Below are 21,467 nucleotides of genomic sequence, written 5' to 3' on the forward strand. Positions count from 1 at the left end.
TATCTTTCTCTCTTAGGAGTGGAAGCTGTATGGGCCAGTGATGGGTGGTAGCACCTCCTCTGAGCAGCAGACAGTCCTTCCAATCTCAGAGGGTAAAATCATCTTTTAGGAAAAAAAATTAAAATATAGGTAAGAACATTTGATTGACAATACCCTACAAAACCCAATGAAGTTCCCACACATGTACACACAACAGGAAAAATCCTGTCCATAAGCTAATTAGAAAGAAAGATTTCTAAGTGACTGATGCCTTAAGCCCATAATGGTTTTCTTATTTTTTTACCTTATAAGTTTTATAGGTAACAGAAGTAGATTTTAGAAACAAACCCTTTTCTCCCTCCTCCCCGTAGTACCCCTTAGTTTATACATTCCTTAATCCTCTCACCCCATTCCATACTCCCCATATCAACCCTATTCCCATATCCAGTAGAAAATGTTTAGTCTCTTAGTCAAGGCAAGCCTGTCTTGTTTGGAGAACGCTTGTATCTTGGCCTAAACCGCAGGACAGAGTCAAGGAACTGGGTGACTCTGCTCTCTGTACCCCGAAGATGATGAAGGATGATGAAGAGGGGGTCCCAAAAAGCCCCCCGACCCAATTCCAGGAGGGGGGCCAGGGGGTGGACCAGGCCAAAAGTTGTAGGGTGGACACACTTGGGATTGGCCAGATATTGTTATAAATGTAACATCTCGGGCACAGCCCGGAGCGCACGCGCGTCGTGTAACATCTATTGCCTTGGCTAATTAAACCCTTTCTTATCTCACCCCAACTAACGGCTCCTAGATTTTTTTCGTAGCACCAGCTGAGCAGGCATCATGACCGTAACTGCAGGTGCATTTCTTTCCATGTCTGCAATATGGTTTAGAAATGTCAATTATTTAATCTTATTTAAATTATGATAGCATGACTTATAATGAACATTTCATACGTGAAAGCAAATTTATGAAACAAAATATTTTGCGAGGTAGGACAGATTCAACATAGCATGAAGTAAAACTCTGCAGACCAACACTTTTGCAGACTCCTTAAAGAACTCTGTTTACTTCATTGAAATAATTTTTAAAGATTAAAATTCCTACAAATTAGGATTGTACATGTTTATGTTGAAAAAAGGGTTTTGAATGTCTAAGCAGTTTGAGCTGATCATTTCAGTCAAAATAATTGTCACTTCACAAAAAAGAGGAGAAGCCATATGAGGAGTGGCAGAGGTCACTTGGTGTGTTCAGCCTGGAGAAGAGGAGACTCAGGGGAGACCTCATCTTCCTCATGAGGGGAAGAGAAGGGGCAGGCACTGATCTCTCCTCTGTAATGACCAGTGACAGAACCTGAGGGAATGGCCTGAAGTTGTGTCAGGGGAGGTTTAGGTTGAATATTGGGAAAAAGTTCTTCCCCCAGAGGGTGGTTGGGCACAGGAACAGGCTCCCCAGGGCAGTAGTCACAGCACCAAGCCTGACAGAGTTCAAGGAGCATTTGGACAATACAGGCAGGCACATGGTCTGATTCTTTGGGGTTGTCCTGTGTAGGGCCAGGAGTTGGACTCATATGATCCTTTTGGGTCCCTTCCAGCTCACTATGATTCTATGAAAAAAAATCATGCCAAAATCAAGGAAAATGCTTAAGGTGCTTGAAGGAAAAAATGAACCCAACTTTAGGATTGTATTAATAACCCTCTTCAAGGGTAAAACACTAAGGTGATGCCACATACCAAGGACACTCCTCTTAATACAGTAAATAAAAGAAGAGGATGCAATGGACGCATTCAAAACCAAGTTCAATGATGCAAGTAACTAATGAAGCCTAATTTCTTATGCATCCATGTCTGACGTTGTTTCCTCAGAAGGGCTGTGATGACGTCTGTCTCACACAGACACTCAGCATCATGACTTGCAGGAATTTTTTATCTTGGGACTGTCTTGGTATGTAGCTAAGAATTCTCAAGGTGCAAAAGTCATTCCAAGAAGAGCGGGAAAAACAGGCATACAGACATGCACAAATACATTCACAGACAACAATACAGAATCAGATAAGCCTCATCCTCTAGGAAACAGACTAACCAAAAATGTTCTGATTATAAGCTCCACAGAAACTCTTTTAAATAAAATAAAGTCATTAACTTTTCTAACCTGATTTTGGTTAAAAACTAGTCCACTTGTCATCTGATACCTGTTTAGTAGCCTCCAGCCCATTCCTAATGAATGGTGACCCACAATAGGTATCCTATTAACAATAATGGCACAGAAAACAGAACATTAATGCAGTGAAAACTCAGCTCCTCTTTGCCCCAACACATCAGGCAGCACAGAATTGCTTACAGTGGTGTATGTATGTGGGTTTTTTGTTGTAGGTAGAGAGCTTCAGTTTCCACACCCATCTGCCTGCTATCTTTCATGAGAACTGATGCAGAATATAAGAAAAGCTTGCATTTGTTGTTGAGCAGAATGAACTGCTCACCATCTAAATGGTATCTCCCGAGAAGCAGATAGAATCAACAGCAACATATAAGCAGCAAAGGGAGAAAAGATGTTCCTACTTCCATTCTTCTTCCTCTTCCACCCTTTTCATTAGCACTACATAGTATGTCAGAATAAAGCTTTGTCGTTGCACTGCTCTGGTACCCCTAGGAAGTTCCTGTGGCCACAGACATACCATATCAGTGCTTTTAAAGCTGCACTTCTAAAAAAACAGCTCTTCTAGACAGAACATTACATTCTTATTTAGACTGCCTCAGTATCTCTGCTTCCATCTGTCTTTTCACTGTCTTATCATCAACACCAGCGGACCATTGCTAAGAGAAATGCAATTACCTTATTTATTTTCGAAGACCAACATGTATCATAGCAAAACTCTACTACTCTCTGATTTTGCTACTGAGAAACCAGGTCATTATCAGAATGTGCTGTTATGGCCAAAACCAAATTGGGATTAAAAACAAAAACAAAAACCAAAACCAAACAAAACCCCCCCAGACACAAACAAACAAAAAACCCCCAAACCAAAACAACAACAACAACAACAACAAAAATTCACAGAAAGAAAGCAAGGAACCAACCAAACCAAAAGCAATACCAAAACCAAAAAAGGTGACAAATTAAAAAGAAGAGAACAGAAGCAAGAGACTGGAAGGTAAAGCAACTACATGCTTCAGGGCAGGAGAGAACTCACAGCAATGGGAGGCAAACACTTGTTCATTTTGATGATGCTTCTGGTACTGACCATTACTAGAGAGAAGATACAAGCCTAAATGGACCTCAGCTCTGACCCAGAATGATAATTCCTGTGTCTTAACACAATCACTGACAGATGGATGCAGGGAAGTATTCATTTTTACCTAAGGAATTAAAGAACACACAGCAAGATTACTCACTAAACCATTGCCAGGAGGTGATCACTATAATGGAGAATTTACAAGAACAAGAAGGAAAACAACATCAGCCCTAAAGAATATGTATGGCCTGCCACACTACCTGGGAACAGAGCATTAATTTTTCCACATATGAGATCCCTTACAAAATCTTGACGAGAGGACAGCTGCTGAGTAAGGAAGTAACCATTGTGTGCAAGCATCAAGCTTTTATACAGGGTAAGAGAGAAAAACAATTTGTACCTTTTGAGACACAAAAGCCATAGGTAACTAGTACATTAAAAGTTCTTCAGGAAAATCTGTAGAATCATTAATTATACACATTAGATGTGTGTTCTTGCTTCAGGCACATCAATGGGAATGTTGCTACAGGATGAAACTTTTTAATGTTCTGCCATATAATGGCTGAAAGAAAAATGTTCATTTAATTTATTCATTCTCTATATGAAAAAAATCCTAAGCACAGCAGCCCATATTCTCAGCTACATCAGAAAAAAAAACCCACATGGTACAAGTCCTAAGAGTAAAAGTAATTTCTGTGTTCAGCTAATAATAGACCACTCTGAACCAAGCCAGAGGTGTATGCAAATTTTGACAGAGGCCATCAAGCACAACATTTCAGCAGAAAACAGTAACTGGCCCTCCCATAATCTCCAAAAATCAGCATGGAGATTGGCATGTGATCTGCTAAATCTCTCTCACAACAGATGATCTCTGTACATTAGGAGATCCTCCTTTAGTTGAGTTCAAGATCAGAATGTGCTTTGAAGGCAGAATAATTGGCCACAACAAGATTTCTCTTCTGATGATGTTATAAATTCCGTTAAATAAACTGATAGTTAAATATCATATTTATAGTATTTGCATATGACTGTGCACTTGGCATTACTGGAGATTTTTTATCAACAAATTAGACAGACATGCCAATATTGATAACAGCTGTAACTAGAAAAAGGAAATGGATTAACTGATTTCTTAAAGTCTCTTCTATCACTAATATATCCTGTTCTGTGAACTTCTTGAAACCACTCCATTCTGTTCCCACTGGAGTTGTATTTTTCATGCTCTAGTGCTCAGATAATAACAAATAAATTGTAATATTAACTTAATTAGTTAAATTTGTTCCAAGTTACTCCAAGCACCCTGGAGTAAATGAACACATTTCTAGACTTTGAGCATGCAAGAAATTTGCCACATAAACAACTTGACCAATTTGCTACATCAATATTTACTATTATTCAGTGAGCAGGAGCCAGAGGTTGTGGTTTCAGATGTATGCTTACAACCCTCAGGGCAATGGGATTACAGCAAAGAGCAGAACTTGATGCAGGGAATTATGTGCTTTTGAACTTTTACTGAATTTCTGTACACAGTAACAGGGATGATATTGTAAAACAAACATTTATCCTGAACATTATGTTAAAAGACTTTGTTATAACAGTTTGGAGAGATGGGCAGAGGAGGACTGTCTGAAATTCAACAAAGGCAAATTCAAGGTCCTGCATCTGGGGAAGAATAACCCCAGGCACCAGTACAGGCTGGGGGCTGACTTGCTGGAAAGCAGCTCTGCAGAGAAGGACCTGGAGTCCTGATGGACAACAAGCTGTCCATGAGCCAGCAGTGTGTCCTTGTGGCCAAGAAGGCCAATGGTATCCTGGGATACATTAGGAAGAGCATTGACAGCAGGTTGAGGGAGGTGATCCTGTCCCTCTACTCAGCCCTGGAGAGGCTTCACCTGCAGTGCTGTGTCCAGTTCTGGGCTCCTCAGGGCAAGAGACATGGAGCTCCTGGAGCAGGTCCAGTGGAGGGCGACAAAGATAATTAAGGGACTGGAACATCTCTCTTACAAGGAAAGGCTGAGGGAGCTGGACCTGCTCAGCTTCAAGAAGAAACAACTGAGAGGAGATGTCATCAATGTCTGTAAGTATCTGAAGGAAGGCTGCCAAGGAGTCAGGCTCTTCTCAGTGGTACCAATCAATAAGACAACAGGCAATGGGCAGAAAGTGATGCACAGGAAGTTCTCTCTGAATATGAGGACACAATCCTGTACCATGTGCTCTGGGCTGACCCTGCTTGAGGAGGGAGGTTGGACCAGATGACCCATTGTGGTCTCTTCCAGCCTTACCCATTTTGTTATTATGTGATATATTATGGCACCCAAAACTGCACATAGGAGTTGAGGCAAGGCTGCACCAGTGCAGAGCAGAACAGTCACTTCCCTCAACCAGCTGGCGATGCTTTGCCTGATGCCCCCCAGGACATGGTCGGCCGTCCTGGCTGGCAGGGTGTTGCTGACTTATATTCACCTTGGCAATCAGGACCCCCAGGTCCCTTTCTGTGGCACTGCTTTCCAGCATCTCATTCCCTAGTTTGTACGAACATCTGGGGTTGCCTCATCCCAGGTGCAGAATCCAGCACTTGCCCTTGTTATACTTGATACAGTTGGTGATTGCCCAGCCTTGTAATTTGTCAAGATTTCTGCCTTCAAGGGAATCAACAGCTCCTCCCAATTTAATGTCATCAACAAACTTGCTTAGAATACCTTCCAGTCTTACATCCAAGTCATTTATGAAGATGTTGAAGAGCACAGGGCCTAAGATGGAGCCCTGTGGAACTCCACTAGTGGCAGGTTGCCAGTCTGTTGTTACTCCATTTACTGTAAGCCTTTGTGCCTGGCCCCTGAGCGAGTTGCTCACCCATTGCATGACATGTTTATCCAGTTTTGTGCTGGACATTTTGTCCAGAAGGATACTGTGAGAAACAATATCAAAAGCTTTACTGAAATCTAAACAGGTTACATCAGCTGTCTTTCCTTTTTCTAATAGGTGGGTAACAATGTTGTAAAAGGAAATTAATTTTTTAAGCAGGACTTTCCCCTCATGAGCCTGTGCTGACTGCGACCAATGTTTTTCAGTAACTCCCAGAATAATCTTCTCCAAGATTTTACCAAAATAAACACCCTTCCTCCTTGCTTCCTCTTCTTTATGTTCAAGCAGCACTAAAGTACCTTGAGCACTGAATCACTTGGTCTGCTATGTCGACAGCAAAGATTTTCTATCCTCAGACTGAGTATAATTGCAGAGGTTTTAAGTCGGGCCCCACAGCAAACAAGCACGCTGATGTTCACTACATGATCTAAGCACAGGATGTATTTGCTGCTGCTGAGCATATCCATCTCAGGAGTTTAAACTTATTAAGCAAACATTTTTGCACACTCTTCTGCACTGGGGAAGGGTAAGCTTATTGTTATGTTGAAATTGTTTGATTATTTTGATCTGGAATTTAAAACCTCTGAAATAAATCACATTTAAATGAAGGTCTAAATATTCGCAATATAGTTTCTTCCCATATAGATAACCAAGTTAGTGTAATGAATTAGATATTAAAGAGCTCTTGCTGGTCTTATATTCCCCATGAGGGAATTTTATTTAATGGAAACATCAAAAGAATCTTCATAGGATTTCTGAATTGGTTTTCCTGGAAAGTTGACTAAAAAATAACTTATTTGTGATACATTAAAGAAGCAGTAAAGATGATGATGCATGTATTGGCAGAAGAGAGGAGCAACCAGTGGAAAACTTCCTTTCCAAGACTTGTGGTTTCCATGCTGAAAATACTGGCTCTCTGTCTATGCATTCAATTTCTTCTCAGAACACCTGAACCAGCAACAGGCAGGAGAATATATTTGTCACTCCTCAGTTGAACACAGATACTCTTTGCTTCTTTTTTTCCTTCTCCTGAAGCACAGAGACATTTAAAATCCAGAGATTAGTAGTCCTCATTCAGCTGATTTGGTTACAGAAAGCCCAAGATGAAATGCAGGAGGTGGCAGACAAAGAATAAACTCAGGTCTGGTTTACCACAGTAAAGGTAAGATTACTTAGTTGTGCATTATGTACCCTTCCTGCTGTTTCCTCTTTGACATCCTCCCGAAGCAATCATATTTACAAATAAAAGATTGAGACCCCTTCCCACTTCAATGTTATCATTTACCTGGGTTGAGGGGATGAGAAAATCCAGCTAGGGCACCTCCCTCATCACATAATTTAACGACAGCCTTCAGACAAAGCAGCATACTGCTAAGTGATACGTTCTCCTAAATGTTCCAGTGCAGAATAAGCCTGCCCACCCCTGCTGAGCCATTATAGATGGCAGGTAACAGCCAACACAGTTCTGCATTGACTTTATGGGATCCACACAAAAGCAGCTGAGGGATGCAGAAAGGATGCTTTAGACTCTGTTGCTTCCACAGAACACACCTACCTGCGGCTTAGAAACAAATAGACTGAAGTTTACCAAGTACTGACCTTTTCTCCTGCATTCCCATCCATAGAATTTTGGTCAGTGTCTGTAAATATAAGAAAAGTTTGCCTCAAATAAATGCCTCTATAGTTGCAAAAGCAATAATAATTTATGTCAGCCTGAGTCAAAGTCAGCCATGCACACCATCTCTGGTACAGTATTTTCTTACGAGATTAAGAGTACTTGGCATAGAGAACTGAGCAGACTACTGCAATGCCAGGGAAAAAGATGGATCTACATCCTCTAACCTTAGAAACTACCTTAGTGAAGTCCAGTACATCTGCCTCGAACTTTATTTAAGCAGCTTTGTATTATTTGTATTATTTTCTGTCAAATCATCAGCTCCTTTAAATGGCTCTGACCTGCTACTCCTTGTACTTAAAGCATTTTACAACTAAGCTAGTAAGTTCATTCTTGCTATAAGCTTGTTCCATAAAATACATTTTTTTAAATGCCATAAAGACATTAAGATAAATAACAGTGGTCAAATTTAGCAAGTGCTAAATTGGCATGCATTTTTCTGTTCCGATGACTTGTCTTTCAGCTTTCTAGTTTTATTAAATCACCCCAGCTGAAGCTGTATATACCAGCTGCCTATTAAGGACTGATAATTTCACCTAATCTTAATGACAAAATTTTGTTGGAAGTGTTCTGTTATTTCTGAGAACAGGACTAGAGAATACATTTCTTTGCTCAAGTTAAAAAATGCTAGCAACTCATCCATGAGGAACTTTAAAGACCCCCTTAAAGTGGGTAGAAAATTAGCATGTTGTGGGGAGAAAGGCATCAGAAGAGAGGGCAGATCACAAAACAACTGTGACTGATTGTGTCAGTCTGTTTTCCAGTCCTGATGACTCAGTAATGAGGCAAGAATTTCTCACATACTCACATCTGCTGCTGAAGAGCTTAACAAAGCTGTAGGCACAGCTATTAGACTGATACTCCAGCAGGGAAAGTAACCTTCCCCACTTCAGTCAGTCTCAATAGGTTCTTTTTCCACTCTGGGAGACAGGTAATGCTCTCTTCACACAGAAGATGGACAACAAAAAGTACAGGAAATAAATACATAAAATTAAAGCTTTTCTTGATACACACCAGTGCTTCCATGATACTTTTTCTACTTTTTATGAATCATAACTGCAAATTCAGAAAAAGCAAAAGGTGGCTGGTGGTTTGGAACAGCCCAGTGCTTGTAATGCATATATGAATATTTGACTGAAAGTGCAGAGATAGTATCACATAATTCCCTGAGTCTCTTCAGGTCTGTTTATTTCTGCAAAATCAATGCTCTGATCCTGTGTAAGAAAATATCACGTCATTGTAATTAAAAACTATGTAAAAATATATATGTAAAAAAGAAAATAATCAAAGTCCAGTGGAAACTAATCCTGGAAGCTATTGACATTTGAAGTTTGATTAAGCAACTCTAATTAAACTCTTGTCAAGTTTCATTAAATAGTTATAATTGTAAATTTCAGAAGTACAGTATTTGTTACATTTGAAGATACATATACAAACTGCTCCATTGTGGTGACTGAATCTGTAAAAACTGATTTTTCTTGATAGTGATAAGCATACACATTTCCTCCATTAGTCAACTTAAACACTTCAATAGCAATACAAGCAGATTGTTTATCCCAGGTCCACCCTTGAAATCCACATGCTTTACAACACAGTGGTCTTTCAATTAAGAAAGACCTTGCCTTATCTATCCCTGCATAAGACTGTTGCACTACATCCTGTTTGTGAGGTATCCACACCGTGAAACACAGCTGTTTAATGATGTCCTACAAGATTTGGATTCATGGATTTCTGTCTGCATTCTAACTACTTGCTAAACACTGCTTACAAATACAGCTTTGTTTCCATAGCACAAAAATTCCTTACTAGATCACATCACCCAGATAAATGATTAATTGTAAGTTACAGTTAATTGAGAGTTTATATGTTTTGATTCCTTCAGTTGCATCTGATTAGAAATATGTTTTGGTGCTATTTAACAACAATTTATTGTGTACAGAGCTGGTGAAGGGTCTAAAGCAAAAATCCTATGAGGAGCCTAGAATTCCATCGAAGTTTGAAGAGCAGTGACTGCCTACCTGCTCACTACCTACACCTTACTCTTCACACACACATCATGTTATCTGGGCACACCTTCAGGATCACTCCCTCTGAACAGAGTTTCAGGGGAAAATACAATTCAGGGCAGCATAGGATAACTTGCACTTACTTGGAAAACAGCCAGCTTGGGCTGAACCTGATGTTTTCTCACTGCATGGAGGAATCTAAGAAGGAAAACCTGGATGAGACAAAAAGCATTTTTTTTCTTTTCTTAGGTGCAGACCATGTGTTTCTACAAGGAAATCTATTTTGGAAATCTGGGAAGATTCCCATACATTGAAAATATTGATGCATGTTTCTTATGGATGGTATATAGGAGATTGTGCAATGAGCTCAGTTGAAACACATACAGATTACAGATATAGAAATGATTTTGCAGTTAATGTCAGCTTGATCGCCAGGGTCTTGTAATAAGGTGGACAGTTCATATATCTGACAACAGTAGCACAACTGACTCATTAGTCACAACAGTATTCCTACTTATTTATTCTCCTCTCTCAAGTCTGGAGCACGTACAAAGGACACCAGATCTTCTACCAAAATCAGATGCCACTTTCAAGTACTTTGTAACTGAACCAACAGATAATGCAGTCAGATTCTCTCTCATTCTAGAACATGGATCAAAAATAAAAAGAGGGAAGAAAACATCATTCTGTGAAAATAAAGTTCTTCGTAATTCAGTTTATCTGTAATGTTCCTATCAAATGTAAGGCACCCAATATCACGTTAAATAAATTTAAAATTGTTTATAATACAGAGGAAGAGCAGAGATCCTTCTTGAGTCTCCCTGAATAAAGAATTGTACAGTATAGGCACTGAAGACTTTCTAAACTTCTGAAACATTATGTCTTTTGCTCAGGGACAAAAAAAGATGAGAGTAATAGTAACAACACAGCATAATCCAGCTTGCTGAAGTGAGAGACTTCAGAGAGTCCATAGCAAAATTAAAAGTAGGGCTGCCTTGTTTCAAAGACATTTGGAGGAAAATATCTCTTTTTAAAGATGAATGCCTCAGCAATTATTTCTTAGAACAGCATTAGTATTATGATTGCTTGTGTAAGCTCTCTTGCAGTGCAGCGAAGTGAAACGAGTGCTTGTTGGTACAAGGACACTTCTACTGAGCACAAAGAGAGAGTGTGACAGACAAATCCATCATGCTTAGCCTGCAGATCAAAGTGCACAAAGCAAAGCATGCTGGAAAACTACCACACATGCAAATAAAACAACAAATTAAAGCACAAAGGACATGCATGAGTGGATGAAATGAGGAAAACACAGCATTAAAGATGATCCTTACTGCTTTCAGGAAAGAATCAAGACACAACGATCAGACTACCATTTTCAAAGTGTGAAGTGATGTGGGGCATCCAGCTGGAGATACTGAAGCTGAGTTTTCAAAGTGCTGAAGATGGACAAATCAAAGGCAGACATAGAATGACAAAAACCAAACCAATCCATCTATTTGTGCTGAGAGCACAAAACCTAAGCAATTTTGAACTATTTCCAGTCGGGTCCCTATTTGCCAACAACTGAATTTTTGAAGTCCTCTGCAGCATTAAGGAGTATATTAAACTATATGGAGTAAGGTAAGCAATCAGAAGCAGTCACCTTATTTTAATATGACAGCTCCTAAAAAAGGATGATACAAATCTTATTCTTGCATAAAAGCACTGGAATTATTTTACTAGTTAGGATGATGATGTTTATTCAGCAAAATAAATTATACAAAGGAAAGTATGCTAGGGAAATAACAAGCGATGAATTAGTATAGAAAACCTCTAACTATTTAAGAGCTTTTCTTATTGCTACTGTAGTCCTCTGTTGTCTAGACTTAAATTTGAACAATAACAAAAAAAGTGGCCTGATATGCATGCATATCATATTTTATTTCATATAATATCATAGAAGTTTCTCTAGTGTAATTCCAATAATCCCACTGACCACAATGAGATCAGTTCTGTGATAAAACAGGAAATGAGGTGAATAGGACTGGTCCCTAAGCACACACAAACAAAATCTTAGAAAATAGAACAAGATAAAATAGAACAAAGTGGGTATTAATATATATTAGTACCCCGCTTATAATAATAAATTATAACAATGCCAAATAATTGATATTACTAACTGGGCACAAATTCAGTAAGTCTGTCCTCTCATCAAGAAAACAACAAAGGACAAAGTAATTCCAGTTTTCCTGCAGTGAGGGAGTCAAGGGAAAATATTTTTCTGCCTTCTAGTCTTGTTTAAGCTCTGTATTAGTTTTCTCTTCTTTGGCAAATTACCTATCAGCTTTTACTGACAAATTGTTAGGGATCACGTAGCTTTACTGTAGCCTATTAGATGCATGAAAAAGGCAAATGTGAAAAAGACATTGAGATCTTGATATATGCAGGCCAGCTGAATCCACAGACTAGAGAAACAGAAGGGCTGACGACTTACAGGCACTTTACCGATAGCTATACACAGCCACAACTCTGGAACTGATTTGTCAGTCTGCAGCAGATCTGTAATGTTCATAAAACATTTACAGATAAGGGTGCGTGCAGATAGCCCAGCTAAGAACTTCCTGCCAGCACTATTGCTATTACCCAGACAGCATCTTCAAACAAAAAATTTGTATTCAATTACACACAACAGTTTCGCAAGAAAAATAGTGACCCTGGCATTTTCAGATTTTAGATCTGCTACGCCAGGCCATCCAAAGCATTTCCTCATTAGCAGAAAATACTAAACTTCAAAGAAGAGAAAAGTCATGCTTTACATGTAAATGCCATCATGACCTGGCAAAGTTGAAGAAGGCTTTGTTTTTTCTAATTAGTTTATAAGGGAAATGGGCTGCCCAGGAAGGTGGTGGAGTCACCATCCCTGGAAGTGTTTAAGGGAAGACCGTACATGGCACTTAGTGCCATGGTCTAGTTACCATGGTGGTGTTTGGTCATAGGTTGAACTCAATGATCTCAGAAGTCTTTTTCAACCTAATTGATTCTGTGATTTTATATTTCTTAGTACATACATTCAGAACTCCCATGTTCTGAGATTTTCTGCCTTGTTCTGTCTAGCTTGAATTCTGTGCTGTTTCCTGCAGCTTGGGAACACTTTCTAGTGCATTGGATCTGAAAAGTTAAGTGATCAACCCACCATTGAAAGTCATTTTACCAGGCAAATATCTCCCCATATGTATGTCCTTACCTTCTTGTAAAGGTGATTCAACAAGCCAGTAGAAAGGATTATCAGCCTCAAATTATCCACATACTCTTTCACCACAAAGTGAGAAAATTTTAGATGGTTATTTTCAACATACAGCCTCTACCAAAAAAACTTACATTATTCATTGTCTTGTCCTTAGGATTGTGTAACAGTACAGTCAACTACTATTGACCTTCACATTCACAAAATTTGAGATTAGGCAAATCAGTGCTACAACAGTCTATCCCTGATACTAGATTTTCATTTTCAATGCAGAATGTACTATTATGTTCAAGAAAACATGTGGTCGCAATCCAAAATAACAGCATTTAGGATTAATCAGGATTTCTTTAGACTGCAAATGATGCAATTGGAATACCTCACAGGCACATTAGATGAAAAGGAGTTCCCCGATATCAGCAGACCTTGTGAGGATTATACAGCATGATTCCTGTGATGCGACTCCTGCTTTGACAAAGAACATTTGACTCCTTCCTGTTGTTGATTGCATGGGAATATGAGACACTACTGTCATGTTCATATCTTTATGGGGTCTCCAGATCTAGAGAACCTGGAGAACTGGCAACACCTCTGTGAAAATTCTGAAGTGAACCTACAATTGAATCTATTAGCTTGAAATACAGTACTCTGCTACACACTTGGTCCCAGATCCTCTATGTTCTTTAGCAGGTGAAAAGAGGACAAAAGTAGGGGGATGTGCACATGCATACACACCCACACTGATCCATCTGAATTTATGTACAAATAAAGGAAAAAAATGCAAAGAGCTTCTTGAATACTTTCAGCTGCTGCCTTCTGCAGGCTTTTGAGCTTGCTGAGCTGACACTGAGCAGCAGTGTAGGGTCACTTTCACGCAGTACTTCTGCCAGCATGGGACAAAATAAGCTACTCACTTGTTAGAATACTTTTGTATTTCAGTCAGTTGAAAACCTTACCATGCAAATTTTCTGTACTGCAGTTGAGTCCTGATGCATGGAGGGACTTTATGTCCTCTTGGATGACAAAGAGTTTCCCCTGCTGTTTCTCAGAAGCATTTTACCTCTCTAAAGGCTATTTTCAGAAAGATCTGTTTGTTCTCGCAGGACATTTCTGTCAGAGCAGTTAAAATATGCTTAAATTACCATGCATAAACTTCATTATAAAGCTTGCTAAAAGCACAGGTTGAAGTCCTGCTTGCTGCTGATGACTACAAATTTCTATTTGGCTGGAAAAGTCAGCTGCTTCAAGTCCGGCAACATTTCCATGACAACATTGTGCTAAAACCCCACATTTTAACACATCAAAAAAATTAAAAGGCCATTTCTTGTGTTTTTCATTCTATTTCTTACTATGCAGTTTACCGATCTCTAGATAAAGGATTTCTTAGAAGCTAATTACCAGGTTGACTAAAGCCCTAAGGCAAAGCCTGAAGTCTTCTCCTTTGGCTACTGTAACTAATAAACTACAAGTCCTTACCTCCTCTACAGCACTGTTCCCTTAGTAGTGTTAGATTCACCCTTGCTGAGAAGCAAGCATGATCATCCTCATTTCACAGGCCTAAAAAACTGAAGCACTGAAAGGCATAAACATGACTAAAATAGTTAAAAGGTAGAAAAGAAGACACTTAGAGTGTCAGTAATTGCCATGTGTCCTGTGAACTAGTATCAACAACATCCCTCATATGACATAGTAAAACAATGATCACAGAACTGTAAAAACTGCTTGCATAATTTGTAGTAAAATATAGTCTCTTGTAAATTAACAGCTGTATAAAAGATTTACTTATCACACTGACTGAGCATTCACCTGGCTCCTCTGCACTGCACTGCTTTCATTTCCCCTCCTTTTTCCTAGCAGGCTAATTCTGCAATTAATGCACTGAGACAGGTGCTTGGCTGTCTAAGGCTTTCCTACAATCATGCAAATTTGGCCTATGACTTCCAGTGCAGCTTGAACCAAAGCCCAATGGCTAAACTTCAAGTCTCAAAATAATATTGCCTCCAAACCATATGCATTTTTCAATCATATATTTCCTTGCAGCTACAGCTACTGGCATTCATTTAATTGCAGTTCAGAGAGAGCTGTAATTTGTCAGCCATCCCTTCATCTAAATTTGTGGAGATGTGGTAACACATGGTGGTCACCCTCTTCTTCCTAGGGTAATATATCCTTTGATGGCTTTACTATCCCAGCTTTTGCAGAAATTCTTTCTCAGAAGTTTCAAAGCATAGAGTAAGGATGGGCAGAATGAAAGCTCTAAGGCTCAGGTTTATCTTGAGGTAAATCTGATGAGATACACCCATGGGTCCTGAGGGAACTGGCAGAGAAAGTGGCTAAGTGACTACCCATCATATTTGAGAAGTCCAATGAAGTTCTCACTGACAGAAAAAGGGGAACCATAACCCTCATTTTTAAAAAGTGAAATAAGGAAGATCCGGGGAACTACTGGCAAATCAGTCTCATCTTGGTGCCTAGCAAGGTCATGGAGCAGATCCTCCTGGAAACTATGCTGAGGCAGATGGAGGACAGAAAGGTGATTGGTGACAGACAACATGGCTTCACTGGTTCAGACAACATGGCAAATTGTGCCTGACAAATCCAGTGGCCTTCTATGAGAGTTGGTGGATGAGGGAAAAAAAACTGATGTAATTTGCACCTGGACTTGTGCAAAGCTTTTTGACAGTGTCTTGCCCGACAACCTTGTCTCTAAACTGGAGAGACGTGGATTTGGTGGAACACGCAGTGGGTAGGGAATTGGTTGGATGGTTGTACTCAAAAAGTTGTGATCAACAGCTCAATGTCCAAGTGGAGACCAGTGATGAGTGGCATTCCTCTGGGATTGGTATTGGAACTGGCGCTGTTTAACATCTCTGCCAGCAACATGGACAGAGGGAGCACCTTAGCAAGTTTGCTGATGCCACCAAGTTGTGTGGTGCAGTCAACACACTGGAGGGCAGGAATACCATCCAGAGGGACCTGGACAGGCTGGAGAGGGAGACCTGTGTGAACCTCATGAAGTTCAACAAGGCCAGATACAAGGGCCTACATCTGGGTCAGGTCAATCCCAAACATGGATACAGGCTGAGTAATGAGTGAATGGAGAGCAGCCCTGAGGAGAAGGACTTCAGGATGCTCGTTGATAAGAACCTTGATATGACCCAGCAATGTGCTCTTGCAGCCCAGAAAGCCTACCACGTCCTGGGCTGTAGCAGAAGGGTGACCAGCAGGTCAAGGGACGTGATTCTGCCCCTGTACTCTGCTCTGTGAGACCTCACCTTGAGTACTGCTTCCAGCTTTGGGATCCCTAACATAAGAAGGACATGGACCTCCCCTTTGTGGGGAGGGCCACAAAGATGATCGGAGAGCTGGAGAACCTCTCCTCCAATGAATAGAGGTTGAGAGTGCTGGGGTTGTTCATCCTGGAAATGAGAAGGCTCCAGGGAGACCTTTTAGCAGCCTTCCAGTGCATAATGGGGATCTACAAGAAAGCCAGACAGGCTTACAAGGGCATGTTGTGATAGGACAAGGAGGAATGGCTGAAAGAAAGTAGATTTAGAATCATAGAATCACAGAAGGGTTTGGGTTGGAACAGACCTTAAAGTTCCAAACCTCCTGCCATGCACAGGGGTGCCTTCCACTAGACAAGGTTGCTCAGAGCTCCATCCAGCCTGACCTTGAACACTTCCGGGGATGAGGCATCCACAACTTCTCTGAGCAACCTGTTCAAGTGCCTCACTGCTCTCACAGTAAAGAATCCTAATATCTAACCTAAATCTACTCTCTTTTTGTTTGAATCCATTCCCCCTTTTTGTGTCACTAAATGCTCTTGGAAATAGTCTCTCTCTCTCTTTCTTGTAGGCTTCCTTCAAGCACTGAAAGAAAGGTCAGTTATTGGATAGCATGAGATTTTTAAAAATTTAAAAAGATGAATTCTTTCCTTCAGACCATTTATAGTGCATTACTATTATATTTTTCAACTTTTTCTTCACATTCTTTTGGAGTAGAGTCTTAGTTTACAATTGTATGCTATTATTCTAATATGTTCAGGCAGCTAAAAAATAGGAGGTTTAGACAGAGTGCTAATGCGCCAAATCTTGTGATAAAGCTCCTGGGGATGAATTGGGAATACACTGATTGTTTAGCTTGGCCTAGAAAGGATGTCAAGGACACAGAACATTTTCAAGTTTTTGAAATATGCCAGAAGGTCAGATCATGTGCCTGTAACTCATTTTTGAGAGTTGTATAGCCAATAATTCTGAATGCCTTTCTCAACTTCACCCTTCAAATCTTTGGCTATCTAAGTTAACCTATTTCCTCAAACTTGCTGAATGTTCTTTAAAACAGTGTTCACCCACTCATCTATTTCAATGTGTTACCAAGAGATTTGAGTTCTAAAATAATTTTGTCATTTGCTATCATTATCTTCTTTCAAGAAAGTGTTCTGCTTCATTATGTCTTCATTAAAATAAATCTCCAAGTGGCGTGTGGGTGAACAGAGCCCTTCAATTTCACTTATGTCATTTGTGAAGAGTGGTAAAGAGCAACTGTCTGCAAGAATCAATAATTTTATAATTACATACATATTAGCATGGCTACTTGTATGATAGATCACATAATGGGGCATTCTGCATGGTTGCTGGAGCAGCAGTAGAATATTATCCTATAATTTTCCCTTTCTTCACCATCACCATATAGTAATACATATGCATTTTGTGCAACATAAAACAATGTTACTCCAACATGGCAAGACAATACCATCATCTCCATTTGGGGAACAAATTAATATTACACTAATAAAATGGTATATGTTTAGCATATACTTCTTAGTATATAAAATGTAACCTTTTATTAGCCTTTAGTATATTAAATATAACCTTTTATCTCTTAGTTTTTCAAGATTATAAGTGGTGATTGCCATTACAGTGAGGACGCAGCCTTTTCACGTGGTACTGGAGGTCAGATGCCACTGCTACTGTGAAGTAAGCTTGCTCTGAAGTGGAATTACCTTGTAGATATTGGTGTGTAAAAGAGCAATAATAAATACCTTTCTTCTTTTGCAACAGCCAATATGAAGTCACATCGGCAAACAATAATGCCTGATCCAGAGCACAAAAACCTTGAAAATATGTTGTCAGGTCCAGTTCAAATTCCTCTCAGTCATTTGCCTTAAGCAGTGTCCATTTCTGAGTCAGCAGGTGGCAAGCTATTACAGAAATCAAAAGGCAAGCCACCACTCCAGATGGTAGATGTATTTATCTTCCCTATGAACATTTAAAAACTGGTTACTGAATACAAGTTTGCCCATGAAGAGATCATCCTTCAACACAAACCTCATCCTTGCCATGCTGATATTCTCTGACATTTTTAAATGCTTTGCAGAAACTCAGACTTTTTTAATCATCATGAAAAATTAATCTATTTTTTATTACTACCAAAACTCCTTCTCACAGGAGGCTAAAGAAGGGTGCTGTAAGAAATATATGCTGTTCATACTCATCCTTGACATTTTGTATAATGTTGGTCTAGCTCTTTTCGTGGACTCCCAATTGGTTGAATAATTAAGAAAAGGAAGAAATGTTTTGAAAATCATAACCACAGTATGCACCTGGATTTACACAACTGCTGGCTCACGATCACTTCACAGATATGCTGCCATACTTTCTTGGCAAATGAGAACTGCTGGACTTTGTAAAACTTTATCTGCCCATGATGACTTTCAGAGCTTGCCTTTCCTTCAATCTTCTGTGAATAGCCCATAGCTATCAATTAAATCTGAATTTGTGAAACACATTTTATGCCACCTTCTCACTCTACTTGCTTACCTTCTTGTAACATTAAATGTCTGCAGCCAGAAAAAACATAGAAGTATTGTATGAAATGTGATCTAGAACGTTGTGTTCCAGATCCAAGGTTTTAAAAGCATAACAGGTGAGCCATTATCACAGAATTCTGTTTTTGTCATTACTTTTTTATGTTAGTTCAATACAGATGAGTTCTGATGTCAACAATGAAAAATGGCCAATAAAAAACATTTAGTTGAGATGGAATAAAACTGGGTTTGGGTAGAAAAAAAGCATATTCAGCATTAGAGTGCCATAAACTAGCAAACACAAATCCCATCTGCAGCTGTTTTCTTCCTCCCAGCTATGATCCCATTGACTCCAACAAGGTTAAAAATCCCATTGATCTGGCACAGGATTTCATTTAATGAAAAAGCCGACCAACCAGAACCACAAAACCCTCTCCTTGTTGATTTTAGGCCAAATCCAGACCATTTTACCTACAAGTAATATATTTTAACACATAATTCAACTATTCTGAAAAAGCTCAGTTGAGGAGAACATGGAGAAGAATGACTAATTTGATAGGGTTTAGAGTGTCTTAGTTAAGACAGTAGAAAAAACATGCAAATAGATGATAAAGCACCTACTGGCAATCTTACTGGAAGTTCTAAGTAGATGAGAAGCATCTCTCTAGAGCTACTAGAATAGAAATAGATATGCCTTTAAAAATATAAAAGTGGATTGGATTAATTAAATATACCAGTAAGGGCTCTGTTTCTAGAGCTAACCTACACTGGATTAAACAGCATCTCTGAGTGAAAAAGACATTACAGCCATGAAGCAAGTATCCTGCCCCCAAAAATAAAAACCAGTACCCCGTTAGATCTGCCCCTGAGGACATTGAGAGCATCAGTCGAAGTCATGTTTATTTATTTTACAAGTCAGTTCACCAAAGGAATTTTTTTTTTTCTCTTATCTGGCTATATTGTACAGCATATATTAGATTTTGAGGTCAGATGTCAGGAAGCAGAGGTTCCATGTTATAGGAAAAATTCTGCAATTTTGGGTACTTAGTAACATTAATTTACACACATAAGACACAGCTGTGTGCATTTCCTTGTGCCTCCTTTGGCTCTTCACTGAACTTAGAAATACTACACTTTTAATTGGATTCTTTTCTCATTAGGATGAGAGATATTAGACAGGAATTGATTACTTTGTGTTTTGAAATTTTGTATTTACTCCCTGGCTTTATGGTATTGAAAAACAGCTGCAAAGTTCCCATCTGGTGGACTGGCCTCAAGTGAAAAAAAAAAAAGCACACTCAGTTATCCTACCTGTATTTTAGGTAGATTATTAGCACCTGTTTTTTGAAATCTTTGCTAAATATTGTTGTTTTATCAAAGCATTTTTAAAAATGCAATACCCACAATTTTGTCAATTCCCTGTGATGCAATTTCTTATCTATGGTCGCCATAAACTATGAGGAAAAGGCACTTCATTAGTTTTATATGGATCAAATCCACTGTTCACCAAAGCTTATACAAATGACAATAATAGGGTGACCTAGGTAGAAAAAATTGAAAGTCTAGATAAGTTAAACTGAATTGCTTTTTTCTCTGAACTTGTCATGGTTTGAGCAGGCCCAAAATCCAATTCTGATTCCTAGCCCCCCTCCCACATCTCAACCCCATGTGAGATGGGTTTTCCAGACAAAAACACGAGACTCAATATGGGGGAAGGAATATATTACAAAGACTATACAAATAAATAAATACTATAATACACTGCATACAATCTTAACTCTATATCTATCTCTACCATGACAGTAATATTTACAATGGGCCAAATCTCTTCTCCCTCCAAATAAAAGTCCAGGAGAGAAGAAGAAGAAAAGACCCCTTCCAGTCTGTCAGCAGCAGGCTCTCTCTAGGCAGCAGGCTCTCTTCTTCTCTTCCAGGCAGCAGAAGCAGTTGCTGGCTCTCTGCCAGCACACACGAGGGGGTCTCCAAGCCCCTCGGCCCTCCGTCTTCAAACGGGGGTCTTTCCGTGGACTACGTAACCCCAGACAAGGTCGTTCCACCACGGTCATATCACGAAGCACGGGGGTCTTCGTGACAGTCTGGTATCTTCAGGGGAAATCAAGCCCCTGTGCAGAGCTCCCATGCTCTGCCTCAAAGATGGCTGCCAGCTTCTCTGAAGCTGGAGCAGGGGGGGCCAAGGTCACCCCCCACACACACACATTCCTTCGGCCGTCCTGGCTTATCTCTCAGGAGGCCATGAGCTTCCTAGCTCCTCTCAGCAGTGCATACTGCACTTTAGGACTCCTCTCAGTCCACCACCCCCTCCTCTTTCTCTGAGGGGTCTCTAGCGAGTTTGGGGGTTTTGGTTTATCCAGTTCTTACCCCGCAAAACTCTGTTCCTGCTGCTGGCTTGGTTCTCTTGTCCTGTTGCTGCTTTTCCTTCTCCTCAGACACCTCTGTGTCTGCCTTAGCTGCATACCGGCTTGTGTTGCTCCTTTTGGTCCTTATCAGTTGGCTCTTTGCCACTGCTCTTCGGACGCTGCTGTCTCCGCTGCTGCTCCGTCGCTGCTCCCAGCGTCTCCCACTTCTACTTACAGGGGAGAAACTCCCCCAGTTCCTAGCCGCAGGCACTCAGCCCAACTTCAACACCATTCCGAGTCCCTGCAGCCCCCCAACCGGGGGCTGGGGGGGGG

At 40.0% G+C, this 21,467-nt stretch overlaps 2 long non-coding RNA genes across 2 annotated transcripts in view; one reads left to right on the forward strand and one right to left on the reverse strand.

The window, feature by feature from the left end:
• Window positions 1-6,290: 6,290 nt before the first annotated feature.
• The window catches only part of LOC113981905, an 18,183-nt gene continuing 3,006 nt past the window's right edge, over window positions 6,291-21,467 (reverse strand). The window contains exons 2-3 of the long non-coding RNA XR_003538560.1: window positions 7,667-7,707; window positions 6,291-7,096 (exon numbers count right to left, since the gene is read on the reverse strand). This is a non-coding gene — a long non-coding RNA (uncharacterized LOC113981905). The remainder of the gene's footprint in view (window positions 7,097-7,666; window positions 7,708-21,467) is intronic.
• On the forward strand, window positions 7,105-10,538 carry LOC113981907. The gene is made up of 2 exons (XR_003538564.1): window positions 7,105-7,229; window positions 9,998-10,538. It is a non-coding gene; the product is annotated as an uncharacterized LOC113981907 (long non-coding RNA).

The sequence above is a fragment of the Neopelma chrysocephalum genome, unplaced genomic scaffold (assembly GCF_003984885.1).
Source record: "Neopelma chrysocephalum unplaced genomic scaffold, ASM398488v2 Primary Assembly neopelma1_96814, whole genome shotgun sequence".
NCBI lineage: Eukaryota > Metazoa > Chordata > Aves > Passeriformes > Pipridae > Neopelma > Neopelma chrysocephalum.